Source organism: Daphnia carinata, chromosome 8 (assembly GCF_022539665.2).
Source record: "Daphnia carinata strain CSIRO-1 chromosome 8, CSIRO_AGI_Dcar_HiC_V3, whole genome shotgun sequence".
Lineage (NCBI taxonomy): Eukaryota > Metazoa > Arthropoda > Branchiopoda > Diplostraca > Daphniidae > Daphnia > Daphnia carinata.
In genome coordinates, this window is record NC_081338.1 from 204,678 (window position 1) to 214,196 (window position 9,519).

General features: G+C 31.5%; 2 long non-coding RNA genes across 5 annotated transcripts; one reads left to right on the forward strand and one right to left on the reverse strand.

Moving 5' to 3' along the window:
- Window positions 1-2,555: 2,555 nt before the first annotated feature.
- On the reverse strand, window positions 2,556-3,668 carry LOC132088215 (uncharacterized). The gene is made up of 3 exons (XR_009421594.1): window positions 3,534-3,668; window positions 3,011-3,475; window positions 2,556-2,941 (listed from the first exon to the last, which is right to left on the reverse strand). It is a non-coding gene; the product is annotated as an uncharacterized LOC132088215 (long non-coding RNA).
- Window positions 3,669-5,447, forward strand: LOC132088216 (uncharacterized). Of its 4 annotated transcripts, none has more exons than XR_009421597.1 (6): window positions 3,669-3,754; window positions 3,813-4,021; window positions 4,085-4,268; window positions 4,337-4,538; window positions 4,597-5,061; window positions 5,131-5,447. It is a non-coding gene; the product is annotated as an uncharacterized LOC132088216 (long non-coding RNA). The 4 variants fall into 4 exon arrangements; XR_009421596.1 differs by having other exon boundaries at window positions 3,813-3,997; window positions 4,050-4,268; XR_009421598.1 differs by having other exon boundaries at window positions 3,813-3,997; window positions 4,055-4,268.
- The last annotated feature ends 4,072 nt before the right edge of the window (window positions 5,448-9,519 follow it).

The following is a 9,519-nucleotide window of genomic DNA, read 5'->3' on the forward strand; positions in this document are numbered from 1 at the left end:
AGAATCAGTTTCAATATCTACATTCAAACAGCATCAAATATACGTGTATTCAATGTGAATATAGTGTGATACAGTGAGTTTCAATATCTACATTCAAACAGCATCAAATATACGTGTATTCAATGTGAATATAGTGTTATAGAATCAGTTTCAATATCTACATTCAAACAGCATCAAATATACGTGTATTCAATGTGAATATAGTGTTACACAGTCAGTTTCAATATCTACATTCAAACAGCATCAAATACGTGTATTCAATGTGAATATAGTGTTATAGAATCAGTTTCAATATCTACATTCAAACAGCATCAAATATACGTGTATTCAATGTGAATATAGTGTTATACAGTGAGTTTCAATATCTGAAGTCAAACAGCATCAAATATTCGTGGATGCAATGTGAATATAGTGTGATAGAATCAGTTTCAATATCTACATTCAAACAGCATCAAATATACGTGTATTCAATGTGAATATAGTGTTATAGAATCAGTTTCATGATCTACATTCAAACAGCATCAAATATACGTGTATTCAATGTGAATATAGTGTTATACAATCAGTTTCAATATCTACATTCAAACAGCATCAAATATACGTGTATTCAATGTGAATATAGTGTGATACAGAATCAGTTTCAATATCTACATTCAAACAGCATCAAATATACGTGTATTCAATGTGAATATAGTGTTATAGAATCAGTTTCATATCTACATTCAAACAGCATCAAATATACGTGTATTCAATGTGAATATAGTGTTATAGAATCAGTTTCAATATCTACATTCAAACAGCATCAAATATACGTGTATTCAATGTGAATATAGTGTTATAGAATCAGTTTCATATCTACATTCAAACAGCATCAAATATACGTGTATTCAATGTGAATATAGTGTGATACAGTGAGTTTCAATATCTACATTCAAACAGCATCAAATATACGTGTATTCAATGTGAATATAGTGTTATACAATCAGTTTCAATATCTACATTCAAACAGCATCAAATATACGTGTATTCAATGTGAATATAGTGTGATACAGTGAGTTTCAATATCTACATTCAAACAGCATCAAATATACGTGTATTCAATGTGAATATAGTGTGATACAGTGAGTTTCAATATCTACATTCAAACAGCATCAAATATACGTGTATTCAATGTGAATATAGTGTGATACAGTGAGTTTCAATATCTACATTCAAACAGCATCAAATATACGTGTATTCAATGTGAATATAGTGTGATACAGTGAGTTTCAATATCTACATTCAAACAGCATCAAATATACGTGTATTCAATGTGAATATAGTGTGATACAGTGAGTTTCAATATCTACATTCAAACAGCATCAAATATACGTGTATTCAATGTGAATATAGTGTTATAGAATCAGTTTCATGATCTACATTTAAACAGTATCAAATATACGTGTATTCAATGTGAATATAGTATGATACAGTGAGTTTCAATATCTACATTAAAACAGCATCAAATATAAATCAGAGGTCGGAGAAAAAGGCCCAGACGAAAAAGGCCCAGACGAAAAAGGCCCGCGAAAAAGGCCCAGAAGAAAAAGGCCCATACGAAAAAGGCCCACTTTTTTCCAAATTCAAAAGTGGGCCTTTTTCTCCATTGGACTGGGCCTTTTTCTCCGATCAATTTCCATTTTCTTACAAACTTTATGTTTGTTTCGAAAATTGTATTTCCCACCTTCTATTCCGTGGAATTTGGAATGTACAAAAGTTGCTGAAACCGTGATCTTCTTTAAGGTTTGCAGAGATCAAACAATGTTAGCGTTTGTGCGCTAGTTAATCTTTGATTATTTATTCGGTTGCAATCTAATTTCGGATTATATTAGTATTTATATATTGCTAATATCCCGTTTAATAAAGTTCATTTTTCACAATTTTTGTTTATTGAACTACCATCGCTTTTTTAAATATAATACAAAAAATAAATGGTTTTCGCACTTAGCCTTGTTCTGTCCACCCTCTTTCATTATTCCCCCAATCCCCAGTCCATCTCCCATATAGCTTCTTTTTGTCGATACTTATGCCATAGGTAAAGACCACTGATTCGTTGGGAATACGGAAACTGAATGAGTTCCGCGGGGCTTTTGTGGTTGCTGGGAACAAAAATATATGTTACCACGAAGACTAGTTTATTATCATTAACATTTGATAAATAATGTTTATAGGAATAATATTACAAACTTAAATTATCGTCTGAGGCAAGGACCAAAACAAAGATTATGTAATTCAATATTGATTCTAATACCATTTATTCCTTATACATTTTCAATTCTTTTAACACTTACAAAGAGCCCAATAAATATATTAAAATCATAACCTACTGCTATAAATGATTCTGTTCGTTCTTCGTGTCCTGTTTTCACCTTTTGCACATTTTCAAGCAGCTATTGATTACCTAATTACACATCACATAATACATTGAGATATAAGGAAGCTTTACACTTTACGTTAACAAAGCTACTAATAATGACAAATCAATTTTCTACCATGACGGACTATTTTTTAAAATGAGAGTCTGTTATTAGTGAAGACACTAAACCTTTTTAAATGAATCTAAGATATTTTTTCTTCAAATTTTCCACGATCATGGAAGGCATGCCAGTGTATTTTTCTATAAAACTATCACGACATGGCTGCACATGAAAGAACAAGAGTTTAGCTCATCCATGAGTCAGTATCAGTCTTTCATACGGTAAATTTGCCTTTTTTCTTTAGTTTATTCACTTTATGTTCTTTCTTTTCAGTTTTATTTTTCTTAATGTTGGCTTTTCTCTTTTTCTGTTGTTATTCCTTTCTCTTTTCCTTTTCTTCGATTCGTTCAGCGCAATTTATGTTACTTTCTGATTTGATCTCGTTCATTAATTGATTTGGCAAGCAATTCCACATAGTCTTTTACCTATTGCAATACAGAAAGGTTAAAAGTTTTGAAGATCTTACAAATATTTTTGTCAAATTGAAAGTTTACCTGAAAACCTTCAGCTATTTGCAGAGCACCATTTCATGCCTGTTTCTATTCAATGCTTCTTGCATTCTCAGCTTCAGCTTGGCCTACCAAGATATTCATTTTTGGTTTAAGTTTTATTTTCTTTCATTTTAATCGTTGCCACTTCTGGATATAAAGTGGTCTTTTTCAGAATGGGTGAGGAATTAGATAGTTCTCCAAAATCAAATTTGCTGGAAACTAGGCAGCCTTCACTGTTAAAAATTGGTGTTGCCAGTGTACTTGCTAGTCTTGGTTGAGGAATTTCTGTTTTAACAAACTCTGAAAGACCAGAGGTTGATGACACAGATACTGCCTTGGTGGCTCGAGCATGTTTGGCAATTCAGGACCTCTTCTTCTTACTTTTTCTTTTTAATTTCTTCTTCATTCCCTCTAACTTCCGTTTAAATTGGATTTTCGTTGCCTTATCAGACAATTCCAGCTTTTCCTCTGAAAATCAATGGAATAAACTGGCCGGTCTTCCTTAAATGTAAATGTTAACACATACCTGTTAAGTGTGAGGCGTTCATTCAGTTTATGTTCTTTCTTCTCAGTTTTCTTTTTCTTAATGTTGGCTTTTCTCGTTTTCTGTTGTTATTCCTTTCTCTTTTCCTATTCTTCGATGCGTTCAGCCAACTTCTAGTGTATCTACAGTTGACGATCTCAATAGCAATAAGGTTGGTGTTGAACAAGAAGATTGTCTAGCAGCTAACACCTCACACTTAACAGGTATGTGTTGATCTTTACGTTCAAGGAAGACTGACCAGCTTATTCCATCCATTTTCAGGGAAAAGGCTGGATTTGTCTGATAGGACAATGAAAACCAAACTTAAAAGGAGTTAGAAAAATTGCAGAAGAAGAAATTAAAAAAGAAAAATAACAAGAAGTGGTCCTGAATTGCCAAACTTGCACAAGCCACCGAGGCAGCATCAGTGTCATCAACCTCTGATCCGACAGAGTTTGTCAAAACAGGTATTCCTGAACCAAGACCAACAAGTACACTGCTAACACAAATTTTCAACAGTGAAGGCTGTCTAGTATTCAACAAATTTGATTTAGGAGAACTATCTTATCCCTCACCCATTCTGAACAAGACCACTTTAGATTCAAAAGTGGCAACGATAAAAAAAAAAACTCAAAGCCAAAGTGAAAATCTTGGATGGCCAAACTGAAGTTGAATGCGATAAGTATTGAAGAGAAACAGGCGTGAAAAGGTGCTCTGCAAAGAGCAGAAGGTTTTCAGGTAAACTTTCAATTTGACAAACATATTTTTAAGATTTTAAATAATTTAACCTTTCTGTATTGCAATAGGTGAAAAACAATGTGGAATTGCTTGCTAAATCTATTAAGAAACAAGATGAAATCAAATCAAATTGTAAAAGAAGTTGGCTGAACGCATCGAAGAATAGGAAAAGAGAAAGGAATAACAACAGAAAACGAGAAAAGCAAACACTAAGAAAAAGAAAACTGAAAATAAAGAACATAAACCGAATGAACACCTCACACTTAACAGGTATGTGTTAACATTTACATTTAAGGAAGACCGGCCAGTTTATTCCATTGATTTTCAGGGAAAAAGCTGGAATTGTCTGATAAGACAACGAAAATCAAACTTAAACGGAAGTTAGAGGGAATGAACAAGAAATTAAAAAGGAAAAGTAAGAAGAAGAGGTCCTGAATTGCCAAACATGCTCGAGCCACCAAGGCAGCATCTGTGTCATCAACCTCTGGTCTTTCAGAGTTTGTTAAAACAGAAATTCCTGAAGCAAGACTAGCAAGTACACTGGCAACACCAATTTTTAACAGTGGAGGCTGCCTAGTTTCCGGCAAATTTGACTTTGGAGAACTATCTAATTCCTCACCCATTCTGAATAAGACCACTTTAGATCCAGAAGTGGCAACGATTAAAATGAAAGAAAATAAAACTTAAACCAAAAATGAAAATCTTGGTAGGCCAAGCTGAAGTTGAAAATGCAACAAGTATTGAAGAGAAACAGGCACGAAATGGTGCTCTGCAAATAGCTGAAGGTTTTCAGGTAAACTTTCAATTTGACAAAAATATTTGTAAGATCTTGAAAACTTTTAACCTTTCTGTATTGCAATAGGTAAAAGACTATGTGGAATTGCTTGCCAAACCGAATAATGAACGAGATCAAATCAAATCAGAGAGTAACAAAAATTGCGCTGAACGAATCGAAGAAAAGGAAAAGAGAAGGGAATAACAACAGAAAAGGAGAAAAGCCAACATTAAGAAAAAGAAAACTGAAAAGAAAGAACATAAAGTGAATAAACTAAAGAAAAAAGGCAAATTTATCGCATGAAAAACTGATACTGACTGATGGATCAGCTAAACTTGTGTTCTTTCATGTGCAGCCATGTCGTGATAGTTTTTTAGAAAAATACACTGATATGCCTTCCATGATCGTGGAAAATTTGAAGAAAAAAAATCTTAGATTCAATTTAAAAGGTTTAGTGTCTTCACTAATAAGAGACTCTCATAAAAAAAAATCCGTCGTAGTAGAAAATTGATTTGTCATTATTAGTAGCTTTGCTAACGTAAAGTGTAAAGCTTCCTTATATCTCAATGTAGTATGTCATGTGTAATTAGGTAATCAATAGCTGCTTGAAAATGTACAAAAGGTGAAAACAGGACACGAAGAACGAACAAAATCATTTATAGCAGTAGGTTATGATTTTAATATATTTATTGGGCTCTTTGTAATTGTTAAAAGAATTGAAAATGTATAAAGAATAAATGGTATTAGAATCAATATTGGATTACAATAGTCTTTGTTTTGGTCCTTGCTTCAGACGATAGTTCAAGTTTGTACTATTATTCCTATAAACATTATTTATCAAATGTTAATAATAATAAACTAGTCTTCGTGGTAACATATATTTTTGTTCCCAGCAACCACAAAAGCCCCGCGGAACTCATTCAGTTTCCTTATTCACAACGAATCAGTGGTCTTTACCTATGGCATAAGTATCGACAAAGGGAAGTTATAAGGGAGATGGACTGGGGGTTGGGGGAATAATCAAAGAGGGTGGACAGAACAAGGCTAAGTGCGAAAAACATTAATTTCTTGTATTATATTAAAAAAAGCCGATAGTAGTTCAATAAACAAAAATTGTGAAAAATGAACTTTATTTAACGGGATATTAGCAATATATAAATACTAACGTAATCCGAAATCAGATTGCTAACGAATAAATAATCAAAGATTAACTAACGTACATACGCTAACATTGTTTGATCTCGGCAAACCTTATAGAAGGTAACGGTTTCAGCAACCTATGTACATTCCACTTTCCACGGAATAGGAGGTTGGAAATATATTTTGAAAATAAATATAAAGTTTGTGGGAACATGGAAATTAAACGGAGAAAAAGGCCCAGTCAATGGAGAAAAAGGCCCACTTTTGAATTTGGAAAAAAGTGGGCCTTTTTCGTATGGGCCTTTTTCGTCTGGGCCTTTTTCGCGGGCCTTTTTCGTCTGGGCCTTTTTCGTCTGGGCCTTTTTCTCCGCCAATCGTTTTAGAATCAGTTTCATAATCTACATTCAAACAGTATCAAATATACGTGTATTCAATGTGAATATAGTATGATACAGTGAGTTTCAACATCTACATTCAAACAGCATCAAATATACGTGTATTCAATGTGAATATAGTATGATACAGTGAGTTTCAATAACTACATTCAAACAGCATCAAATATACGTGTATTCAATGTGAATATAGTGTTATAGAATCAGTTTCATGATCTATATTCAAACAGTATCAAATATACGTGTATTCAATGTGAATATAGTATGATACAGTGAGTTTCAATATCTACATTCAAACAGTATCAAATATACGTGTATTCAATGTGAATATAGTATGATACAGTGAGTTTCAATATCTACATTCAAACAGTATCAAATATACGTGTATTCAATGTGAATATAGTATGATACAGTGAGTTTCAATACCTACATTCAAACAGCATCAAATATACGTGTATTCAATGTGAATATAGTGTTATAGAATCAGTTTCATGATCTACATTCAAACAGTATCAAATATACGTGTATTCAATGTGAATATAGTATGATACAGTGAGTTTCAATATCTACATTCAAACAGTATCAAATATACGTGTATTCAATGTGAATATAGTATGATACAGTGAGTTTCAATATCTACATTCAAACAGCATCAAATATACGTGTATTAAATGTGAATATAGTGTTATAGAATCATTTTCATGATCCACATTCAAACAGTATCATATATACGTGTATTCAATGTGAATATAGTGTTATAGAATCAGTTTCATGATCTACATTCAAACAGTATCAAATATACGTGTATTCAATATGAATATAGTATGATACAGTGAGTTTCAATATCTACATTGAAACAGGATCAAATATACGTGTATTCAATGTGAATATAGTGTTATAGAATTAGTTTCATGATCGACATTCAAACAGTATCAAATATACGTGTATTAAATATGAATATAGTATGATACAGTGAGTTTCAATATCTACATTCAAACAGCATCAAATATACGTGTATTCAATGTGAATATAGTGTTATAGAATCAGTTTCATGATCTACATTCAAGCAGTATCAAATATACGTGTATTCAATGTGAATATAGTATGATACAGTGAGTTTCAATATCTACATTCAAACAGCATCAAATATACGTGTATTCAATGTGAATATAGTGTTTTAGAATCAGTTTCATGATCTACATTCAAACAGTATCAAATATACGTGTATTCAATGTGAATATAGTATGATACAGTGAGTTTCAACATCTACATTCAAACAGCATCAAATATACGTGTATTCAATGTGAATATAGTATGATACAGTGAGTTTCAATATCTACATTCAAACAGCATCAAATATACGTGTATTCAATGTGAATATATTGTTATAGAATCAGTTTCATCATCTACATTGAAACAGTATCATATATACGTGTATTCAATGTGAATATAGTGTTATAGAATCAGTTTCATGATCGACATTCAAACAGTATCAAATATATGTGTATTCAATATGAATATAGTATGATACAGTGAGTTTCAATATCTACATTAAAACAGCATCAAATATACGTGTATTCAATGTGAATATAGTGTTATAGAATCAGTTTCATGATCTACATTCAAACAGTATCAAATGTACGTGTATTTAATGTGAATATAGTATGATACAGTTAGTTTCAATATCTACATTCAAACAGCATCAAATATACGTGTATTCAATGTGAATATAGTGTTATAGAATCAGTTTCATGATCTACATTCAAACAGTATCAAATATACGTGTATTCAATGTGAATATAGTATGATACAGTGAGTTTCAATATCTACATTCAAAGAGCATCAAATATACGTGTATTCAATGTGAATATAGTATGATACAGTGAGTTTCAATATCTACATTCAAACAGCATCAAATATACGTGTATTCAATGTGAATATAGTGTTATAGAATCAGTTTCATGATCTTCATTGAAACAGTATCATATATACGTGTATTCAATGTGAATATAGTGTTATAGAATCAGTTTCATGATCCACATTCAAACAGTATCAAATATACGTGTATTCAATGTGAATATAGTATGATACAGTGAGTTTCAATTTCTACATTCAAACAGCATCAAATATACGTGTATTCAATGTGAATATAGTGTTATAGAATCAGTTTCATGATCTACATTCAAACAGTATCAAATATACGTGTATACAATGTGAATATAGTGTTATAGAATCAGTTTCATGATCTACATTCAAACAGTATCAAATATACGTGTATTCAATATGAATATAGTATGATACAGTGAGTTTCAATATCTACATTGAAACAGGATCAAATATACGTGTATTCAATGTGAATATAGTGTTATAGAATCAGTTTCATGATCTACATTCAAACAGTATCATATATACGTGTATTCAATGTGAATATAGTATGATACAGCGAGTTTCAATATCTACATTCAAACAGCATCAAATATACGTGTATTCAATGTGAATATAGTATGATACAGTGAGTTTCAATATCTACATTCAAACAGCGTCAAATATACGTGTATTCAATGTGAATATAGTGTTATAGAATCAGTTTCATGATCTACATTCAAACAGTATCAAATATACGTGTATTCAATGTGAATATAGTATGATACAGTGAGTTTCAATATCTACATTCAAACAGCATCAAATATACGTGTATTCAATGTGAATATAGTATGATACAGTGAGTTTCAATATCTACATTCAAACAGCATCAAATATACGTGTATTCAATGTGAATATAGTGTTATAGAATCATTTTCATGATCTACATTCAAACAGTATCAAATATACGTGTATTCAATGTGAATATAGTGTTATAGAATCAGTTTCATGATCTACATTCAAACAGTATCAAATATACGTGTATTCAATGTGAATATAGTATGATACAGCGAGTTTCAAT